We start from the raw sequence: 24,599 nt of genomic DNA, 5'->3' as shown, positions 1-24,599 counted from the left end.
CCATGTCAAGTTCTTCACTATAATAATAGCACATAAAGTGGCTCCAGTCAAAAGCCACATAACACGTATAGCGTATGTACAATGTATAGCTGAGAGAGACCATGAGCAAAAAAATGAAAAACAAACATGAAGATGAAGACAAGAGGGAGGGCCATTTTGTCTGAGAATAAATATGTTCTGTAATATATAGATGTCTTGTCAATCTTATCATTTGCAGAGCAAGACTCTGAAAGTAAACAAACATTCATCAATGACTGAACCAACCCACCTATGGTCGAGATTGCAAAAGTTGAATCATTAAAGTTTCGTTTGAGACGATTTTCTTTTTACTTCTTAAAATAACTTTTTAATATAAAAATTTTATTTTTTATTAAAAAACTGCTTTATGAAGCACTAAGAAAGCCATCTCAAATGAAGCCTAAGGCTTCGTTTGGGACGGCTTTCTCATTGCTTCATAAAGCAGCTTTCTAGTACAAAAATTAAAGTTTTTATACTAGAAAGCTGCTTTAAGAAGTAGAAAAAAAAAGTCGTCCGAAACGAAGCCTAAGACTTCATTTGGAATGGCTTTTTTGCTGCTTCTAAGAGCAGCTTTCTATTAAAAAATTAAAAATTTTGTACTAAAAAGCTACTTTAAAAAGTAATATGAAAACCGTCCAAACCGCCTAAATTAAATCAATTGAACAAGAACATGTGCAGAAGAAAAAAATGTAAAAAGTTATATAGGATGAATATTCAAAGAAGTTGCTCGAAGCTAAGCAGATACATACCAAAGGTGGGCCACAGAGCTAACGATGTGGCTAAGTAATGAACCCTGCTTGAAATCATGATAAATGTTGCTGGCATGACTGTGATCATGGAAGTCCCCCTAGAAATTCAGCTTATTATTCTTAAAATATGAAAATCTGCTCCTGTTCAGTAAACAACAGCTTCCACAGTAACAGATTTATAGAACATGCAAATCTGATAAAAATTTTGAAGGGGATTTTTATAGATGTCGTAAAAAATTTATGTGTTTATATATGATACATCTATAAAGGATTTTTACATATCTAACACTTAAAACTCTTTTATTTACTCACCTAACACCTAAAGTTTTCTATTTACACACCTACCAGATAAAATATATTCACTTCATCTAAAATACCACTCTTGTTACCTCCCATCAAAACCTCACACCGATATGAAAGTCAGGGTTGCATGCAACAACTCTTCTTCACTCCGCAACTTCTGTTCGCATCGCCATTTCGTCTTCTCCATTTATTTGCGTAGGTATTGTGTTTGTCTTCTCCATTTCTCCGTCTAGATTTGAAAAACATCTTCTCCATTTCTTCGTCTAGAGTTGTTCTTCGTATTATGTTTTTCTTCATCTAGGTTTGATATTCATCTACCCCGTTTCTTCACTTGGTTTTGGATTTGGCCTTGCCAGCCTCGCCACTAGGTCGCCTAGATTTTTTGCTCATTTGAGTTTATCCATTTGCTGTTCTTCTATTCAATTTCTTCATCAAGTCTGTTTTTCGGCTGTTCGTCCTGATCGTCTTAAGATCTCTCATCCTAGTTCTTACAAATTGTTGTATTTGTTAGAAAATTTTCCCATCTTTGTGAATTTTAGTATTTGATTGGTCAAGTCATCTTCTTTAAAAGGGTTCGGGCAGATTACTTCACTGAATTAATGTTTGGTTGCTAATTTGTATGGCTGAAACATGTGTTGCTTTATGTTTTGCGTAACTTCTGCATGGTTTCCCAACTTCCATCAAATTCTTAACAAATATAGTGTTTTGGAACAGTTTTATATGCTGACTTTTGGAAATGTCCCAAACTTCTTTCTAGTCAGAGAAGTGAAGAACGAATTTGATGTAGTATAAAATTTCAATTCAAATATGTTAACATCCTTTTTGTTGAATTGTGAGTTGCATCTTTGATTTGCAATTGTAGTTATTGTGGGTTTGCGAAATGAGTTCGAACCGCTTGACGACACAAATGCAAAACCTAGACAACCCAATATATTGTCGTTGCAATCTGCAATGTACAATCTATACTTGCTATAAAGCTAATAATCGTGGCAGAAAGTTCAATCGATGTCCCCGGAACAGATCAGAAAATGATTGTTGATTTTTTAGGTGGTTTGACGAGAGAAATGGCTTTTTGAAAGGTATGAATCGTTTTACAAGTGCAAATGCAGCTGAAGTTCGTTTCAACGATGCTGTCTCAGTTACAACTGAGTTTCTTCAAATTAAAATGTTATTGGTGATCCTCATTTTGCTTGTTGCAGTTGCCTTAAATTCTATATCAGAGTGTTGTAATTGTAAATGAACATAATCCTCATTTTGCTTGTGTAATTCTGTAAATGCCCGACGTTCTGTAGAAGTTGAACGTTTTAAAGCTTGAAGTTTTTTATCTATATCCAGTAATTGGTTATGTTAATGAAGTTCTGTTACTGAATTTTTGTTAATTGGTTTGATTCAAATAATTACAAAAGTCAACTAATTTCTATAATATCTCCAGATTATTACCGATGTCCTTTGGTGTATCAGGAATCCTTCTCACAATGTCCTTGATTTCATGTGCAACCCAACTTGTAGTAGGTTGCTTGTTCCCAGCTTTGTTTACCCCTGGGCATAAATGTGTCGAATATAATTTTCTCACTTCAAGGGACTGACTATCTGAACATAACGAAGCATGTATTTTTCATGGACATCCATGTTATGTGCAAGTTGCAATAACTCTTGATTTGTCATCCTCCTTAATCTTGAAAGCAAAGTTATGAAAATTTGCTTTGGAACAAATGGCTTGTAGGGTGTCAATTTTTTACCCGACCCGGATCCGACCTGAAAAATTCCGGGTTCGGGTCGATCTGGTTAGCAAACGGGTCGGGTTCAGGTTTAGATTTTTGACCCGTTTGGAAAAACGGGTCGGGTTCGGGTTGACCCGGAAACCCGAAATCAAACACCGAAGTTGACCCAGGTCCAAGTCTTTTAGCCCTCTAGCCTAGTCAGAAACGCAGGTCCAGAATGCCAACGGACCCATTGACCCAACTCCCCACGCACGACGCGCCCACAACCCACCTCTGCAGTCGGCAGTCCGCAGACTCCCCACAGGCCACGCGTAACGTGCCCACCTCCGCAGTCCCAACGCGCCTTTCAGGTCCAGTGGTCCACACGCCCACCCCGCAATCGGCAGTCCGAGTCTCGATGCACCTTGGTGCCTTGTCACCTTCAGGTCCAAGGTCCATGCGGACACCCACACGGAAAGAGGTGACGAGGGCACACCCGCTCAGCTGCAATCCCCACGCGCCCACTTCCGCAGCCCAGTTTCGTGTCGGGTCATGTCAACCCGACAGGTTGGGTCCGGGTTACATTTTCTGACCCGTTTGGAAGAACAGGTCGGGTTCGGGTCGTGTAAACTAGAGTCAGGTCAGTTCCAAGTTTGACCCGAACCCGACTCGTTGACCAGAATTGACACTCCTGATGGTTTGTTTGAAATATAATGAATCCTCAAAACACGATCCAACACATAAAGAATTTTCCTCTAAATCTTGAGCCACAAAGAAACCATCAGACATACCATCTACTATTACGTCATTATTCGCCCTGCTATTCACACTTTAATCATGTGTATCGCCACACTGACTGTCATCAACAATACCCATATCTTCTTCATAATCTTTTACTACGACAATCATCTCCATTCTATGGCCATCAAAAGAATCTGTAAGCATGTTCATTACATCTGCATTACTAATAATGGGCAAGTAAATTTTAGGTGATGTTCCATTAATGTGATAGAGTAGGTCGTAGGCATGACCCCTAAACCACAGGCAAAGTGCTTCGGTTTGTTCTTTTAATAATAACAAATTAATATCACTTCTCGCAAGCTTTAAAGTTTTTTGACTTCCGCCAACATATTTCATCCTTCTCTGGCCATTTACAACACTTCAATAACCTCTATATTTATCCTCCATATTTGAAGACAATAGAGAACAAATTGTCGAAATACATATATGCCAATACAATTCTTAATGAGATAAATTTCATCCGATTAGCAAATGCAAGTATGAGATAAATTGTTGAACAATTTCATTTTAGACGCAAATATGGAGTTAATTCCTAAGTATGGGTCCCAAATACTTTTTCAAACTGAAAATATATCCAACTATATGAATGGGATTTTTCAGAAAGAGTTTGGCGACAACAACGACAAAATGGAGAAGATGAAAATGCAAAGATAGAGATAATACTAAACGAGAAGGGAGAGTGGTTCGATGTGAGCACCTGATTGAACGAGGAAGAGCCGATGGGAGGTCGAAGACGCGTGAAGTTCACACGAGGCGTTGAGCGATTTGGCCCGGTCAGGATGTTCACATGGAATGGAGGAGAGCGGCGTGGGCGAACGCAAAAGGGAGCTACTCGAACAACGCAGATGAGAGGAGTTTCGTGCGCAAACAGGAAGGGTCAGAGCGATGTTTTGACGGAGGTATACATAGTGGTAATTTAGATAGCCAAATGATATTTGGGTGGTAGGTGTGTAAAAAGAGGACTTTGGTTGTTAGGTAAGTAAATAAGAGAGTTTTAAGTGATAGGTATATTAAAAAAAAGGCATGATTGACATGAATCTCGAGGCAAATTTTAAATTGGAAACTTTCATAATTAAATTTAGAATCATATAAACTCTAATTTCCATAAATTTATAATCGAACTAAACATATCAATAAGACGAACCCAACGATACTAAAAGGGGTTCAATCTGGATCTAAAGGAGCCCAAACCAAGCACTTGAAGCATAATTGTGAGCTTCAAACATTAATTGGATGACCAAATGATCTTCAAATTAGATATGCTTATGATCAAATCAAGTGGCTCAACGAAATGAATCCAACGAACCTAAGATCACTCAATTCTGACATAATTAAGGCACTTAGATGCTAAATAAATGCTTCATGATCAAGAGAATCAATATGGGTTGTACGATAGAGTGTTTTAGATTCTAGTTCAAATTACTAAAACGTCAATCCCAAAAAACTTATAAATAAAGCCTCATTATTCACATGAGAGGGGAGGAGAAAGGAAAGAACTAGAGAGATCTCTTGCATCTTCCACCTATTCTGCCGACAACCACCACTTGCTATTTCCAGCAATAACCACCATTGCCGCCGATGATCACTATCAGTAATTATCATAATTTTCAGACTCTTATCAAGATTTAACCTAATTGTTAGGCTTCAATTATCTACTTGTTGACAACATATTTCTACAAGCCCTATAAAAGAAATCAAGCCTTATTATTGGGTGTTATCTATCAATCTGTGGACACTTGATTTCTATATTCCCCGTCAGGAAAGATTAGACATATAATATTTAAATTTTTATATTTATATATATAATACTATAATCTCTAAATCATATAAAAGTATCATTAACATTAATTTATCTAAAGTAATTTAATTTAAATACTAAGATATTATATAAATAAATATAAAATTTTAGATATTAAATATGTAAAAAAATTATGATAGGTATGTAAATCCCTCAATTTTAAGTTCATAGTTAGGCTACCACGCACATTATGCAGCCATATCTCAGTGCCTATGTTGCACCGATATGGATATGGTGACACGGATACGTCACGATACGAATATGGGACACGACAATTCTTAAAAATACAGGATACGGATATGGCGCGGATACGATATTATAATATATAAATCCCAACTACCATAAATAAATAACATTGATTAATCAAATCCATTACAGATATATTAAAATGCACACAAAATGAAATTTTGAAGTCCAAACATCATTTGTAGCCATTGATTTATAATATCATAAATAGAAGGTAAAGCACTAAATATATTTAATTATCTAGTACAACAAATCAAGAAACATTAAACATAAATTGTTCGAGCACTATAAAGTATTTCAAACTATTTCAATACGAAGAATGCTAGGATTCTTATATTCAATGGTTTGTCTTGAATTTCCATATATCTTCTTCAAATGAATATATCATAACTTCCCAATTCAGCTCATCAAGAATAAGAATGATTAGGCAATTTTAATATTCTGCATATCCTCAAGTGTTATTCAAATCCATCTCCAGCACACTATCCCACATCCGTTGTCTCCATCAACATATAAGTTGAAGTTTTCCTTGAGAGTAAACGAAGTTTGTATGTCACATAAAATTATAAATCTTCAGCCGTTGTGGTAGTAATTTTTATTTCTCTTTCATTGATTTAGCATGAACAAGTATTGTGTCGCAATTTCTTTCACACACAGATGAGAACTGAAACTTGACCAGAGAATTCTTTTAGGCGATGTTTGAAGTAGAGATGCTGGAAGTTCCATGTATAATCCCACCACATTTTTTGGAATTAGTTTCTCCTTTGCCTCAGCTTCACTGATTTTTCTTTGTAATTTAGCCATTTTGTGATGAGCTTATATTCGGATACTTATTAACTTTTATAACCGCTGATTCTTCAAACAAATGAGCTTTCCTCTATAAGTATGATCATCTCTGTATGTGCATTACAAAAATTAATTTGAATGCAATATTAGGCCAACCCTTCTGACGTTTTATCCTGATTTTTGTCACATAACCCACAGAGGTTGTTATCTTCAATATTGGTCTCAGAATGGATCATCAGTAGACCCAATTTCCTACACCGACATAGTTTATTATACCTACGATGAGTGATCGGACACAATTAATTCCACATGAATTTGAAACATTAAAATTTTTAATTTAACAGTGTAGATATGTGGCGGCCTATGGCCGCCGGGTGCAAGGTAACGGGCAAGCGGCCCTCCGTGAAACAAAATTTTTACTTGTAAGGGTTTTCTTAAAATTTCTTTGGCCTCTAGCCTTCTACGGTAGTGCTCGGTTTGGTTAACCAATTTCGGTATTCTCCCTCTCGTAACGAGCAGTTACGACGGCAGCTCGTGTGGTACCGAATTTCTTAGTACAAAGTCGGTAACGAGATTCCAGTACGCACGTACCGAATTTCTAAGTACCATGTGGTACCGTAGTTCCATTACCGCAGCGGTAGCCGAATTCTAAGTACGAGCCTATTAAGGTACCGAGGTTCTAGTAGTCGAGCGGCAGGATAGCCGATCGGTACCAACCGGTATCGGGCAAAAGTACCAAGCATACCGAGTTGATTACCGCTAGGATCACCGAGCTATTAGTACGCTGAGTATCAATTTAGGATTATTGGAAAATTAGTGTTAAGCCGATGTACTGGTACCACGCATATTAAAAGGAGAAACGAAAGAACGAAGAAATATGAACCGTTCTATGCTACACGTCAGCCCTTCACTTTCATTTATCTAGATCGGCTTGATTCCGTCAACGAAAAGGATGTTATGATCCTATGCTATTTTAAGGTGCTGCGTCTGGAGCAACCCTTCTGTCTACGAATGTGATGACCCTAGTACGCTGTGCTTACTCGCTTGCGTTCGTTCGTGCATGGCCGCTCTATGACACTCAATGAAAAGATAGTATATCGAACACCTGTGCGGAAACGAAAAACCTAAATCGTCGAAATGTTTAAGCGGCATAAATGAATAGGGATATTGAGCAGATAGCCGAAATGAATAGGGCAAATTGCGGCTCTGTTTTTTTTTTTTTTTTTTTCCATAGGACACGCGTTCGATCAAATTTAAATAATATTTTAATTGGACACGGCAAAGCCGTATCCAACACATATCCATGCCGTATCAGAGGCGTATCCGTATCCGACACGTGTCCGATACAGCATGCCTCGTAAATAGGCGTATTCGTGCAACATAGTAAGGAATGCAAAGTTGAGAGGTGAAGATTTTAAGTGTTCAACTGTTCATGCTCAACTCTATGTGAATTCACATTTTAGGAAGGGAGATGATGAGCAAATAATGGATCAGGATTGCGAATAAGGGACCAAAAATGCGTGCATGCATTAAGCTGTGTGCATGTATTCAGAAAAATGTCATTAAAAAAAATTCCTCGACACAGTTAACTAGTTAAGATGGTTCCTAGACTCATTCTTTTACAGAACATTAGGTAAATCAATATATCATGCAGTAAATAGTGTGCTCCCAAAAAAATAAGCCAGCAAATAGCAGTTACAATCTCATAGTTAACGAGGATAAGTATGTGCTAATATTTACCTTAACCAATCTTCAGCGCATCCCTAAGACCAAAGCTTAAATTTTGCTGACCCTTGCCAAAACCAACATTCCCCTTGTGCATCATATCTACGAACTCATTGTAGTCTATGCGACCATCCTGAAAAGTAAAGATAAATATATCCATGATACGAAGCTCATGGAATCATAAAGTATTTACAAGTTTTTTCCTTAGGGTACAACAGCACTTACATTGTCCTGATCAATTTCACGGATCGTGTCTTCAAGATGGACATCATTCATCCCAAACTCTTCACAGGCTTTCTGGAGTTCATCATAGGTGATATAGCCGCTGCCATCTTTGTCAAAGTATGAAAAGGCTGCAAAGAGATTATCCTCCCTCTCAACTTTGTGCAGATGCATTGTTGCAGCTAGAAATTCCCCATAATCTATTGTACCACTGTTGTCAATGTCTGCCTAAATTTTCCATTCAAAGAACCAGTTAGAAGAAGACGAAGAAGAAGAAGCAGTGGCATGCACATGTACTCACACAAAGAGAGGAGGGGGAGGGAGAGAGCTAGAGAGAGAGAGAGATGTCTAATGCATCAAGTGAATTGAAGATCAAATGCCATTTACTTAAGCTACCAGCACAACTGCACAATGAGTTAAAATTTCCAAGTAGTGCCCAATGACCACAAACATCTGCATAAAAATACAGTTACAGTATGATTTGAAGGCGTTCGTTAACAGATCCATTTTTTTCCTTACCGATGGTTCACATAAGAAATGAATGTAACACGAACAAAACAAAACACCTATAACTTCAACGCTAGCTGGTAGAAAATAAAAGCAGTCCTTTAGAAGAAAGAAAGATTCATTTGCAAACAACAAACACATTCGAAACACAAATCATATGTAAATTCCCGAGGATTAGGATCTTTAGGTCATTTGTGTTGTGCAAATACAGTTAAAACAAAACTAGAATCAAAGCACAATCAACATAAAGAATAAGGCGATTTACGTGGTTCGACAAAGATGCCTTTGTCTACAGGGAGGGAATGATTTCACTATTGTGGAGAAACAAATGGAGATTACCGTTGGCTCTCTTCCTCTCATGCCTCTACAACAACCCTCAAATCCCTTTAAACAGATTTGAGACAAAACAAATAAGAAAAAACTAACTAATCTAAGCATCAATCAAATATCCAATCAAATCCCTAATTAATGCAATAATCAGCCCCCTAATTAATACATTAATTAGCCATCAAAGCTTTCCAAAAAAAAAGCTTATTTAGATTTAGAAAGATTTTCAAATCAACAATATCCACATTATCTTTCACTTTATAAAGCGGAAGATGAGAAACAATGCTCCAATATCACAACGACTGCACCCTGATGGTTGCCTACGTACCCCCACCTCCTAAGGGATCAAGCCAAAAAGTAAATTTTCAAAACAAGTGGACAACCAGTCATGAGCCTGAATGCTCATCAAACTCTTACAATAGATGAACCTGCTCACTACACTTACTAAAACTTGTCCAATCCACAAACTAAGCCTTTTGAGATTCCAAATCCAGCGACTGCAATATGTGGATCTCTTCTTGCTTTTCTTGCAATTTTCAGATCGAGCTGCTCCAGAATAAAATCATAGTGTTCTACAAGTGGTAATATAATATGGATCGAGGGATGCTTGACTACTGGGGAGAACACCTCATCACAAACAATCCCTTCTGTTGCGTAGAGCCTTTGGCCACCAACCTAACATTGTGCCACACATCAGTTCCATGAGATCCTTCCTTCTTTGCATACACCAATCTGCACCCAATGACTTCTGTTTGAAAGAAGCTTCACCAACCTCCAAATAGAATTTTTTTGAAGAAACTCCATTTCTTCATTCATAGTCCTCTTCTAGAAATCACCATTAGGATTGTCCACTACTTCCTTATAGTGACTAGGAACTTCAGTCTCCGTGGCTGAAAGAGCAAATGCAATGTGATCCCTTAACCAAATTGGTTTTAAAACATTCTGGCACATGAACCTGCTCCTCGCAATAAATTCCTGAGATAGAACCTCATCCTCAACATCATCTTCCACCTCATGATCTACAGCTGAATCAGGTATCAGGGTATAAGTGACATGTCTCTGTGGAACAAATGGAGTTGTATCAAACTCCAACTTCTGCAACGCATCTGTGGTCACACATTTGTGGTCCCAATAGAACTCTCCACCTGCTTAGAATCCCGAGGTTTTAGCATGCTCGCCTTATCAAATGTAACATCACTGCTAGTAACAATCTTCTTCTTTACTGGATCATAGAGCTTGAAGCCTTGACTCTACGCTTGAAGCCAATAAAGATCGTCTTGTTTACACGCGATTCCAGTTTATAATTTTGAACATGATAGTAAGTTGGACCCCCAAATACTCTCAAATTCTCATAATCTCTAGCAGGATGTTCCGACCACATCTCATTTGGGGTCTTCATCCTACTAACAACAGAAGGCAGACGATGCGCCAAGTGACAGGCATAGTTTATCGCATCAGCTCAATAAACTCTATCTAACCAAACATTATATAACATACACTGAATTTTCTCCATCAAAGTGTGGTTCAACCTCTCTATCACTGTGTTCTACTACGATATCTCTCTAACAATGACGTGGTACTTTATCCGAGATATTTGGCACTCCTGTAAGAATGCATCCAAAACATATTCACACACATTGTCTAATTTGATACACCAGATCCTTTTACCAGTCTGAGTTTTAAAACACTTCTTTCAAGTTTTGAAAAATCTCTAGTACCTAGCTCTTGCGTCTTATGGTGTATACCCAAACATATTTGGAGTAATCATCAATAAAAAAGACAGTATCGTTGCCCGCCAATTGATGTTGTCTTCGTCGGGGCCCCAAATATTTTTTTGTGAACACACTCCAGGATATCATTTGTATTGTGGATGATAGTATCAAAAGATACCCATATTTTCTTGTCAAACACACAATGTACAAAAAAATCGAGCTTGCAGGTGCTTGCTCCTTTGATCAATCCTTTCTTCACCAAAGTCATAAGAGAAGCTCCTCTAGCATGAGCTAGCCTCATATGCCACTATTTAGCGGCATCAAAAGAATCACCAACATTAGTAGCTGTTTCAATCACTATTCTTCTCTAAAAATAGTAATGATTGTGGTGATGAACTCCCTTCAAAAAAATCATCCCTCCATGATATATATTCAAAACTCTTGGCTCAATGCCTACCTTCTATCCCTTGGTGTCTAAAGCCCCAACATATAGCAAATTATTCCTGATATCTGTAATATGTCTCAAATCAACCAGCTCTCTCACAGTACCATCATGCATTCTAATGAAGATACTCCCTACAATAGTACGACAAGCTTGATCATTTCTCATGGTCACTACACTATCAAGATCCTTGTAGATAAAGAATCACTCTCTAATGGGGTAAAAGTGATAGGTATCATTAGTATCCATAATCCAGCATAAACTATATGTATACAAGCTTTGAGAAACTCCAGATAGTGATACATCTGAGTCATTGTCACGCTCTTCCACGCTAAGGTTTGTCTTGTCTCTGTGGAAAGTCACTTTCCTATCTCTTTCAGCTTTGGACCATCTTTCTTCCAATGACCAATATATAAACATAAAGCACACTACTTCTTTCCAAGAATGTGCCCATGTGACTTGCCCTGCATGCTGCTACTGCCCTTTTTATTATTCTACTTTTCAGATCTTCCACATTGGAGTATAAGAGCCTCGGCTGAATCCATCTTTGTAGATTTCATGTCCCAACAGTGAAACTCGTAATTCAGCAACGTGGTAGTCACCTCACCATAGTTCAAGACCTTCTTCCCATGAATGAGTGTCAACATGAAGTTTTCGTACTCATACAGGAGCGAATTCAACAAAAGAAGCGTATTCTCTTCATCTCTAGCATCCTCATCTAGATTCAAAATATCTCCAAACAGCTTTGTGAAGTCATTCAAATGCTCATAAATTGTGATCATAGGTCTCATCTAAAACCTGTAGAGCCGGTGTTTCATATGGAGATGATTATCCACGCTCTTCGTTAGGTACTTATTCTTCAAAATCTTCCATAATTTTACTGCAGAAGTCTCCATCACCACCTTATATTTGATCTCCTGAGATAGGCAATTTCTGATCAAGCCACAGACACTCTGATTCCTCTTCAACCAATCTCTCTCAAAAATCTCTTCAGGACATTTATCTTCATCTAGAACTTCCTCCATATTTAGAGAGAACAGCGCATTCATTACCTCACATCGCCACATGTCAAAGTTTTCTTTGCCTTCAAATTTTATCACATTTATTTTGATGGGAAATGTAACCACCTGATGGATCGACGTCTTCTCCACCATTGAAGTGGATGTATTCATGGCTACACTGGATTGCATAGCCTCCACCAAATTGCAGGTGCCTTACGACATTAGAATTGCACCAATCCGACTCAGCAACAATCAGGAAAAAAAATCAATAGCATTTGCTTGTTCAATCTAACCAGATCACGTCTCAAAGATTTGCTTCCATCTTATAGGCCTGCTACTTGCATGTGGAGGTAGCTCGTGCGAAGGCGGCAGATCGCACAAGTTGGTTGTGTTATTATCTCCAACATCCTCAGCCATATTCAAAAGATCTACCAACATCTTTATGAAGTGATTCATATGCTCATCAATTATAACAACATGTCTATCTGAAACCTGTAGAGCCAGCGTTTCATGTAGAGACGATTCTCCACGCTCTTCATCGGGTACTTATTCTAAACAATCTACCACAATTTCACTACGAAAGTCTCAATCATCACCTTATACTTGATCTCCTGAGATAAGCACTTTTAAATCAATCCACATGCACTCTAGTTCATCTTCAGCCAATCTCTCTCAAAAATCTCTTCAGGACGTTCTCACCATTCAGAACTTCCTCCAGATTTAGAGAGCACACTGCATACATTACCTCACATCGCCACATGCCAAAGTTCCCTTTGCTGTCAAATGTTATCACAACAATTTTGATGGGATGTGTAACCACCTGATGGATCGACATATTCTCCACCATCGAAGTCGATGTATTCATGACTCCACTAGATTGCATAGCCTCCACCAAATTGCAGCTACCTTATGACATCATAATTGTACCAATCCGGCTCAACAACAATTCAGAAGAAAAATCAACAGTCTTTGTTTGTTCAATCTGACCAGATCATGTCTCAGAGATTTGCTCCCATCTTATAGGCCTGCTACTTGCACTTCTGATTTTGATCTGCAACCAATAATAACACAACCAACTTGTGTGATATGCTACCTCCGTGAGTGGCCTCCACATTAATCAATTCACGTGATATATAGTCTCCCTAGAAGCTGCAATCTGTTTGATCGGATCATGCACACACCTTGGATGCACGTCTCTACTCCAACCGCGCACATATCCAATTGCACGTGATCCACACATGAAATTGCATGAATCCCTCTATGCATGGTATCAAACCCCAATCAGGCATCCCATGCCCATGCTCTATGCAACATGCGGCCTAACTCGTGCCTCACGAGAGTGATACACATGTGATCCATGCACATAACCATGTGATTGAATGCCTTCTCGCAAGATACTATCGCATGCCCCTCGATTTAGATGCCTATGCTCCCAATCCTGCAATTCCGTCTCATATGGTCCACACTCGCAACCTCCGCACAACACATGAATTGATCGACCAGCAACACATGCACAAGCCGCTCGATCACCTCCGCTCGACCCAGGAAACCCATGTGAAACCACACCTTGCTTTTGACCAAAACCCTCACGCCCTAGCTACTTTACAACTTTGCATGGTTGTATGCGACTCGTATTGTGTCTGCTACCAAGTGAACAAGCTCACGCGCGGCATGTCTCCGACCAACTTCGTCTTTGATTCTTCGCCTGAATGAATAATACCAATGGATTAATCTTTTGTTCTTCGCAACGTCGCCGAAAAATCCAATCAAATCCAGCTTTGATATGCCTACGTCTATGGGGAGGGGATGATTTTGCTATTGTGGAGAAACAAATAATGATTACAATTAGCTCACTTCCTCTCATACATCTACAACAACCCTCAAATCTTCTTAAATAGATTTGAGAGAAAACAAATAAGCAAAGATTTCCTAATATACACATCAATCAAATCTCCAATTAAATCCCTAATTAATACAATAATCATCCCCTAATTAATACATTAATTAGTCATCAAAGCTTTCCAAAATAAAGCTTATTTAGATTTGTAAAGATTTCCAAATCAACAATTTGTTCCTTGGATATCCATTAATTAAACTGTAAAGTTTCAAAATATCATTAACTTTATGCTTGCATCACTGCCATTGGAGCTTGATGGACAGCGGTTAGGTCCCCAACCTTTAAAATCAAGTCACTTGGCCCCCCATATGAATTGACATAATGTTTTCAGACATTTTACACTTGTAAAACTTTCAAAGAGCTCAAGGAACTACTAGTGACTTACCAAACTAATTAGGATCTATATCAATTATTTACTACGTGTCTCCATGAAGATAATGTTCGCAGAATATGACTTATTTTTAATTTTTTTTTTTTTAAACATGAATTATTAAACTGAGAGGTAGTGCATGTGTGCAAAAAGCGCCCTTTATTCTGACCGCACAAAAGAGAAACAATATAATAGAACGAAGTGACAGTAATCAGCAATAAAAAGTGCAATTTTAATAGACTAAAATATCAAAATAATAAAATTCTATCCTACTGAAGAATGACTATTTCTTGTTGTGGAGGTCTGTAACATGTTGTAAATCAAGGAAAGAAAAACCCCTTGCTAACGTTGAAGAAAGTAAAAAGGTAAGGTACAACGAATTTGTTATCAATGATGTGTTATTGACAAAGATATCCATCTTTTATCATGTTTCCTGGCTGAATCATTCTTCGAGGGAAGGAATGACCAATAATTCCCTCCAAGTATTTCAACAATGAACCAGGCAGCTTTAATGGCTGATTCTTAGCACATGCCATCGTAATAAATTAGTATGGATAAGACTATACTTACTGCTTCCATTAGAGCTACAATTTCTGAGTCTTTTAGTTTTGCACCAGCTCTTTCCAAACCAGCCTTCAGTTCCTCAAGTGTGATCTGGCCACTGTTGTCCGCATCTATCATCTTGAACATTTGTTTGAGGCCCGCAATTTCTTCTTCACACAAACTCTCAGCGATGACCTACCAAGTATAGAAATACATTGAAGTATAGAAATACATCGACCAGATGGGCAGCTATTAAATAAAGATGCAAGAAGCCAATGACAAATGGATCTGAAACAGTTTGCTACAGCTGATAGTGATGATAACAATGGTAAAATGCACCATAGAAAAGTTTCTGCCAAAATCTGATGTGACAAGTTTTTATAATGAGCATTTTGGTGAGAAACCGAACAATATTAATGCTGATGATGTCACAAAAAATTTGATGTGAAACAATAACTCCCTCGAAATCAAGCATGATTAGTTGCAATTAAACACTAAAAAAAACGATGTGAACAAAAACCTGTAAGCATTAAGCACTTGAGCAACCCCGCCAAAGGTTTTAAGTTAGCCAATTCCAGTAACAAGTGTGGACGTTGACACTTGTTCATTGGCAACACTACTACAGAAATGAGGGTACGTCATGCCACATTAAAGCAACATAGAAGGGCGTGGATTGAATCCAAAATAGCATGCAACAATTAAACTGCATTTCCTGAAATAGCAAGTCAGACTGGGGACATGCGTAGTGCCAATAAACCTCCTGTAAGCAATCAGGTCAGACCTAAAAAACATTTTAGGACACAGTTAAATGGGCCCAAAACAAGCTGGTGGTCACTTCAGTCAAGTCCAAATCTTGATGCATTCAGAAAGACAATTATTTTGCAGCTATTTTCAGGGTACATGATCAACTTATCTCCAAAACTTGGTATTGCAAAACCAAACACCACCAATCAAAACTAATCTCACAAGCAGAATCCCAAGTTTAAGGCTTCGTTTAGTTATCCGGTACTTTTTATTTTTATAAAAAGTAGTTTTAAAAAACACCGGTTTAGAGAAAGGAGTTTTCTAAACGGAGAAGCAAATATAAAAAGCTTTCTTAAAACAGCAAAAAAATGAATAAAAAGGTGTTATTGGGTATGTGGTTTGAGGAACCAATAAATTTACAGTTTTAAAAAGGAATAAGCACAAAAAAATACAATCAAATTAGGCCTAAGAATTATAGAAGTCTTCCAGGATCCTGACCAACTTGGGCACGTTCTTAGTAAGCATGTAGGATAGGTAGGACGAAAACACACATTAGATGAAAGAAGACTGTTCCATCATATTCTAAACTGGAAGAATTTAGGAATTTCAAAGGTAATTATTCCTCGAGAACTCTCTTCTATATATATGAAAACAAGCAAAGAACAAAAATCAGTGCATTGTTTCAACATAGATGATAAATAGAACAAAATGCACTAAGACACGTAATATTCATCTTGAAATGGTAAAATGATAATCACTCATTAGCACAGAAGGCGTGGAAGAAGAAGTCAGGACTCGAGAATAAGTAAGAAAAAGGTTGGACCATTAAATATCTCAGGCATCTGTTAATGGTTCCACTGCTGTAAACTTGTTAAAAAGGAGATCAATAGGTGTAAACTTGTTAAAAAGAAGGAGATCAATAGGCAGACAATGCCTGGCATTTTTAAAACTAGATGACCAAATCGAGTCCCCAATTCACCCATCTAAGCTCAACCTAAGTACCAAAATTGAAGCCCAAGCTTGGCCTGCTCACTCGCTCTGGCCAGGCTTTGCAAGGATTGAGAGTTTGGACATCTTCGAAGGGCAGCAAAGCCAATGTTTGCATGAAAACATGTTTATGCATTAAAAATGCCTACGAAAAATCCTTGGCTTGTTGGGTGGAAATGAAAACCACAATAAATACATCCAAATTTCACGCAATCCTTTGTCCTTATGAAGATTAAAAGGAGAACATTAAGTCAATAAAATAATCAAATGAGCTTGCCAATATGCAGTTGCATAAGGCCTTATCAGTTTGCCACACATAAACATACGAACTTACTATGATAATTTTAATTTTCCCAATTTAGGCCCTACAAGTCCAAATCACGCACCCTAAGTGCCATTTTCTTAAGCTTGTTCATGGCAGAAAATTGCTTCAAGCGAGAAAGAACAGCAGAATCAAGAGGCTTATCAGGAGCAACACCATCAACCTGAATCCATGGGTGACCTGCAATAGATAAAGGAAGCTTAAAAAATATTTAAAAGATGCAATGGGTTTAGAAAATTCAATTTAATGAACCACATGGGTAAGTGCACAAGCCATCTCAAATATAGGATATATACACAAGGTCAGTTTTAATACAAATTTCTTGCAGTACTCTGATCTATTTGGCAGGTACACATGACTGCAGAAATGGCTTTATCAGAGTAATGAGAATTTAACTTTTCCTTAACGGCTTCATTATTGTCTTAGGAAGGCTGTGAAACTAAGCAGCATAAGCAAAACCACACACAGTTCATAATATGGAAACTAAATAAATAAAGGCTTGAAAGCTTCATATTGCTTGCCAAATAGCAGATTTCTAATGCAATAATCTGAAATAATGATAATGGACGCAAAATGCAGATGCTATGTCAACAAACAAGAAACAACAACAAGAACATCAAGCTTTTATCCCACTATGTGGGATCAGCTATATGAATCTTTTTTCTTCATTGTGTCATATTAAGAGTCAAATTTTCATTTAAATCTAATAAAGAAAAATTATTTCTAATATTTTCTAACCAAATCTTTTTAGGTCTAACTCTACCTTTCTTAACATAAGTCAAATCTAATACATCTATTTTCCTAACCTGGTCATCGGAAGGCCGCCGTTTTATGTGACCAAATCATCAAAGGCGGCTCTCCCTAAACAAGAAATAAAAACCAAAAACTTGAATACAAACAATATAAATAAACTTTTCATAACTAATTCGAAGTAATTTTTATTGAAAGTAAAAGCACTTACAAAGAACTTGATGAGCAGTCAGCCGCTTCTTTGAATCCCTATCAAGCATTTTTCTTACCAAATCTTTTGCGCTCTCTGAGATACTAGGCCACGGTTCTGATATAAAATCTAGTTCACCTCTCAAAACTTGTTCAAATATTCCTTGCTCGGTTTCTGATTTATATGAGGATGGTGTAAATTGTGGAATTTAAAATAGAAGCATCCTTAACTTTCAGTCACCATTCATGAAATATTATAAAGAGCATACAGTAACACTGGAATTCTTACCATCCCAGAATGGTGGGACTCCACTCAACAAAATGTAAACAATAACTCCAGCACTCCAAACATCTGCCTCTGGACCATACTGTTTGAGAAGTACTTCTGGTGCAACATAATAGGGGCTTCCAACGACATCTGAAAAAGTTTCTCCTGAAGAATAGTAAAGTTAAACAAATGATAATCTACTTTAATGAAAATCAAACAATTGTGTGCACCATAAGAGGTGACATCCAGAAAACAACAAGACCTTTGCAAAAAAGTTTCTCAAAAGCCAGTAGCAAAAAAGTAATGATTAGTGATGGGAAGTGCGTTTGAATTGTTGAATGTTTTATATAATTTTAAAGAAGATCACAGGATGTCACCTCTTTTCCTATACATGAGTCCTCTGTAGGTCAAGTTCGGGCTAAGCACAACCCATTTTCAGTTTTGGCAAGTGATAGGTCGGCGCCTATCCAGCCGACCCCACCTGGGTCGGCCAAGGTCTACAGGAGGCGGTTCAAACCGCCTCCTCTCTAACTGCCTAAGCCATAGGGACGTGGGCCCCTATTTAATTAAATGAAATATCTTATTTAAGGCAAGGGATTAATCTATTTGAATTAATCTATTTTGGGAAAGGAGGTTTGAATTAATCTATTTTGGGACAGGAGGTTTGAATTAACTTATTTGAATTAATCTATTTTGGGAAAGGATGTTTGGAATTAATCTATAAATAGGCATGAGAGGTGAGGGTTAGGGCATGCTTATGTATTGTTTTCTCTGGGAGTCTCTTGGGAGTCTTGGGCTTTAGAACTAGTGTCTAGAGATTGGGAGAGAACGATTCTCCTCTCGAATAGAAGATCAATTGTATCTTTTGCTAGTGTTTGTTTTGCTTTGATTTTATCTAATAAAATTTACTGTTTTGGGTTGCTTTCATTATCGTCTTGTGTTCTTTCTCACTGTTTTTACTAATTTAATAATTTATTGTTAGGGTTGCTTGCGAACTCAAGAATTTCCGTAAGGATTACTCGAACTCAAGTATTTCCTATCAGCAAGCTGAGGTTAATATTGACAGTGCAAAATGCGGTGATGGACTGCTTGTCCAATGGGAAATTTTGAATGATCAATGTGGGAGCGGTGGAGATGGACGAATATGATCATAGATGATCAAACATGTGAGATCACAGTGATAGTATTTCTTTAGATTTTTTTTCATGCAAAGAGGGCTACCAAGTCAAGGGAAGAGCATAGACTAGTGAGAAGAGCTTCAAGACACATCTGTCAAGTACCATGGTTGGGAGAAGAACTATTTACACTGCGCTGGTTAAATAGAGTGAGAAGCAGAGTTTGGGAAAGTTGAACCTACATTCATTATTCTACCGAGTCCATCATTTTACCCAACTTCACCTCCTTTTGTTGAACCTAAGATTACCTACTATCTCTTACTAAATATTTATCTGACAATTACCTTTTCACATAAGACTGCTAGTGCTTTTCATAGAAAGAGGAGATTAGAATGTTCGCTCAATGTTGAAGTGCAGATCGAGATATAGTGATATTAAGGTTATATTTAATGTGTGAGATGTAACTAGAGAGCTGAGGTCCGATAGAGGATGTGATCTTTCGACCATGGTTGATGAGGTTTGCATGGGTTGCAGATGTCATGGAGGAAGCAATTTAGGAGAAAGTTGAAGTAGCCACCATTTGAGAAAGACTCATATTTTCACCAGCTAATTCTGCAAGTATGCTTCTTTGATGGTGTCGTGTTAGACGTTGCAACTAAGGGTGTATCAGATGTGGATAGGTTGGATATAGTGATCTATGGATGTTGCGATTCTTATGACTATAGAAATATGACTAATTCGATGGTTGAGAAAAGAGGTGAACAATAACAATCTATGATGCACAGACACGGACACGGTGTCACGGATATGACACAACACGGACACAGGACACATCAATTATTAAAAATATAGGGCACAAACATGAATTGGATACGGTATTATAATTTTTATATTTCAAAATTAGTTTATAAAAATCAACCTTAAGCTTACTTTGGAGATAAGATTCTAATTGACCCAATTAGCACCATATTAATTAAGCCAAATCAGCTAACACTAATTTTGGTGGTACACATACCTTCGATTAAAACAAAACAATATGATAAGAATTAATTCACCTAATTCAATATTTTTTTTACAAGAAACAATGTTTAAAATTTCAAAACCGCACTTGTTGAAATACAGATTGCATCAAACAAGAATAAAAATCTTTGAAACTCCCACTTTCATCAATAAGTATACTCTTTCAAGAACAAGGAATGGCATGTCTAAATATAACTTCATTCATAATAACTTGATAGCTGTTCATGCATACGCCTATGCCCTTATTTATTAGAATACAATGTTGAATTCCTATCAAACAATAAACAAATCATAAAAGTCGACTCATCAAATATCAAAAGAAACATAAATCAGGACAATGAAGATACTCAATAGAAGAACAAACGTATCAACCCTAATGCAAGATTGCAAGTCTTTCATCTTATCGTTTTAGAAGACAAAATTAAGTTGCAATTCCCCCATTCAAACTAGCCAAAAATGATCAAACATTGAAGGCATTGGTTTCAGATTTATTAGGTTATTTTACAATATTTGCAGAAAGGAATTTGTTTACTTGTAAGAATTGCTTCCTTATTTTGTTATTAGGATTTACGTCCTAATATTATTATTATTAGGATTTGTTTACCATAAGATTGTTTCCTCATTTTTTATAAGGTTTGTGTTTTTATTTATATTCGTAGAAGTTTATTTAAACTCTCATTAAGGCAAGGAAAAAAGAACCAAATTTCTTTCTCCAAAATCCAAGGCAATCTAAAAACCTCTAGTTTATCCCAACCTCTTTCTAGTTTTTTCTGTCGAACATTCAGGCCAACATTCAGCAGCCAAACCCTTCTTAACGTTCTTTTAGAAAGAAAACTGACCACTTCCAAATATCTTCCTACTTATTCTAGTGACTAGAACTTATTGTCAAAGGACAATGAGAGCTTCAAAGACTAGTTTCTCTCTTTAGCAACAAACATAGTGCTTCGGCAGAAATCAAAGTAGTCCTTCAATCCATGGATCTCTTTCCTCTCTCTTCAAAAATCTCAAACTCTTAAGATGATGAAAAAATAGAATAATTTACAATAGTTAATCAATAATTAATTTCATCTAAGCAGAACACATGCTAATTAACATATATTTAAATTCTATTAATCTATGGTACCATTACTAGAACTGAATAAGTAATAACTTCATAAGTTAACTAATTTTAAATTAAATAACATATGTTTAATAAGAAAAATTAAGTTTAATTAATATTTTATAATTTCCATGCTAGATTACCATAGTTAACTAATAAGAAAAGCTTAATAAATATAATTAATGTTATATTTAACTCAGAATTGATCTTAGGTAAATAATTAAAACAATTACTATACCTAATTAATAAATTATTTAAACATCCCAACTCCCAAGCTTAATCACCATGATTAAGTACAACCAAACTTACAATATTAATCACAAACATAATTAATATCATAATTAGCAAGAATAAATAGTTAATCACAAAATATTTTGGATAATTAGTTAATTAATCATCCTAATATTAATTATCATAACTAATTATTAGAAGAACGTTAATAATCCTAAGTAAAACTCTGATTAATCCCAAATAGCCTAAGTAGAATTATCAATTACTTGCGCTAACAAATCAATTAATTAATTAACCCATACCTAATTATCCTACTTAAATATTAATGAAACCTAAATTATTTTAACTAAGCTCTAACAAATCCTTAATCTCAAAAAATGGTTTTATTGTCCATTCTTGCTAATTGGCCCATTGGTTTGTTTCATGTAGCCTAATTACCATAATTTCCAATTAACTTTAGTAATCTAATGAATCCCTTAATAACTTAATAAACCTAATTAATCCAAAAAATCCTTTATTCCTAGATTTAAAATAATGTGAAAGCACTTCTGTAGACGTTTACATAATTTCTGGAAATAAATCGTTTTCCGTAATCAATAGTTTTTTAAAACAAAAAAAAAGCAGGAAATGAAAGTGAATCCAAATGTGAGCTAAACATTTAGCTCTTCTAGCATAGGTATTTCACTTCTCCTAAGCTATACATTCAGCGTGTATGAGTTATTCACTTTAATAAAGCAAAAAATATATATAAAATTAAGCAGAAAGACTATATGAAGTCGGTATGTGATACATCAAATTCAGTTAACAAAATAACAGTTCACGGACAAACAGCAAATGCCAGAAAGATTGAAAATCTTGATCTTCTTTCGGTAATACATGTTCAAGTCATTGCTAGTCTCAGGCGGATAGACTAGCTGAATTGTAAGTAGGTGTCCGTGGTAATAAACAAGTGGAAGTGTAGCACAAAGATTTACATTTGAGCGTTGATACATCATCAAAAAATTATCTTGGTCGCGCACGAATCTCAAGGCAAAATCAAGTTGGAAACTTCCGAAATTAAAATTGGGACCATCTGAATTCCGATTTCAGCAAACTTATAATCAAACTGAACGTCTCAGAATTACGAACCCAACGACACCAAATTCGACTCAATCCTATCCCAAATGGGTCCAAATCAAGGACCCGAAGCGCTGTTGGAATATTCAAACTACAATTTGGATTACCAAACGGTTTCCAAACGTGACATGCTTATAGTCGAATTGAGCGGCTCGACGAGACGAATCCAACGAGCCCAACATCACGGAATTCTAATATCATTAAGACCTTCAAATGTCTAACGAATGATCCATGATCAGGGGATTCAACATTGATCGTCCATCCAAACCACTCTTCATTTACGCTTGATCTTCCTCCTAGTTACGGGCCACGACACTTTAGGAAATCTATAAATAGACTCCTCCTTCTTGAAAAGGGACCCCTAAGCCTAAGGAGAAAATAGAGAGATCGGAGATCGCTCTTACCTCCTTGTCTCCTCGACCACCGCCGAGTTCCGTCTGACCACCACCTGAGGCCCTGAGCTCCACCGAACCACCACCTGAGGCCCTAAGCTCCGTCGGACCACCACTTGAGGCCCTGAGGTCCACCGGACCACCACTTGAGGCCTTAAGCTCCGTCGAACCACCACTTGAGGCCCTGAGTTTTGTTGGACCACCACCTGAGGCCCTAAGTTCCGTCAGACCACCACCTGAGGCTCGGACTTCTGCCGGACCACTACCTGAGGCCTGAACTTCTGTCAGACCACCACCTGAAGCCTAAACTTCCACCGGACGACCACCTGACGCCGAGACTTCTACCATACCACCACTTGACTCCCGGAGTTCAGTTGGACAATCACTTGACGCCCGAAATTCCGCCGGACCACCATCTAAGGCCGGACTTTCGCCGAACCACCGCCCGACGTTGAAGATATGTCAATCCAGTGTCAGGCTACCAACTGACGCCCGAATTTTCAAATAGCAACGGAATTCTGTCAGTCCACCGAGTGATGTTGAACTTTCATCCCCGTTTGTCACTAGATTTCAACCAAACGGTTAGCATTTGTTATCTGATCGCCCTCAGGTGTAATCTACCCAAACACTACTGGAATCATTTCAGACTGGGCTAAGCCATGTGGTTTTTCCCCTTTTTAGGTTTTACATGTAAAAATATATTGTGTTCTCTGTGTGTGAGCTAGATATTCGTGCAACGCTAAGACGCAGTATTTTAACTCTATCGCCGCGCATACTCTAGCCCGCAACATTTTTTTTTTTCTGTAGCAAATCACCAATTTTGTGAATGGTCAGTTCATTGAAAGCAGAGTTGAAGAAAAACAATACAAACGAAGCTTAAAAAGATAAAGGAAACACCGAGAGAGAAAGCTCCACAAAAATCAACACTCAGACCTTTAATGAACCAACCATACATAAGCACAACCAAAAATAAAGAATACCTGGCTTGAAGAAACAGAAAGACCAAACAATCTATTGTCTCAGCGGCGAAATCCTCTTCTCTGGTTCCACGAACAGAAAATTCTCCAGGTTTGAGATCCCTATGCATGACACCCATCGAAATGGCACGCCTCTATAACCCCAACAATTACCTAGTAAGCTCCGCTTGCCGCCTTCTCCGAGAAATTGTCCCCTCTGAATAATCCGAATCAAACAGCTCCCCTCCAACACAGAGGTCCAT

General features: G+C 37.3%; 1 long non-coding RNA gene and 1 pseudogene across 1 annotated transcript; one reads left to right on the top strand and one right to left on the bottom strand.

Moving 5' to 3' along the window:
• Positions 1 to 767: 767 nt before the first annotated feature.
• LOC110100780 lies at positions 768 to 24,599 on the bottom strand (annotated as a pseudogene).
• LOC114578848 lies at positions 905 to 2,415 on the top strand. The gene is made up of 2 exons (XR_003699773.1): positions 905 to 1,269; positions 1,933 to 2,415. It is a non-coding gene; the product is annotated as an uncharacterized LOC114578848 (long non-coding RNA).

The sequence above is a fragment of the Dendrobium catenatum genome, unplaced genomic scaffold (genome assembly GCF_001605985.2).
Source record: "Dendrobium catenatum unplaced genomic scaffold, ASM160598v2 original_scaffold_184645, whole genome shotgun sequence".
Lineage (NCBI taxonomy): Eukaryota > Viridiplantae > Streptophyta > Magnoliopsida > Asparagales > Orchidaceae > Dendrobium > Dendrobium catenatum.
Note: the sequence above shows the minus strand (reverse complement) of the source record. Positions and strands in the feature narration are given on the sequence as shown.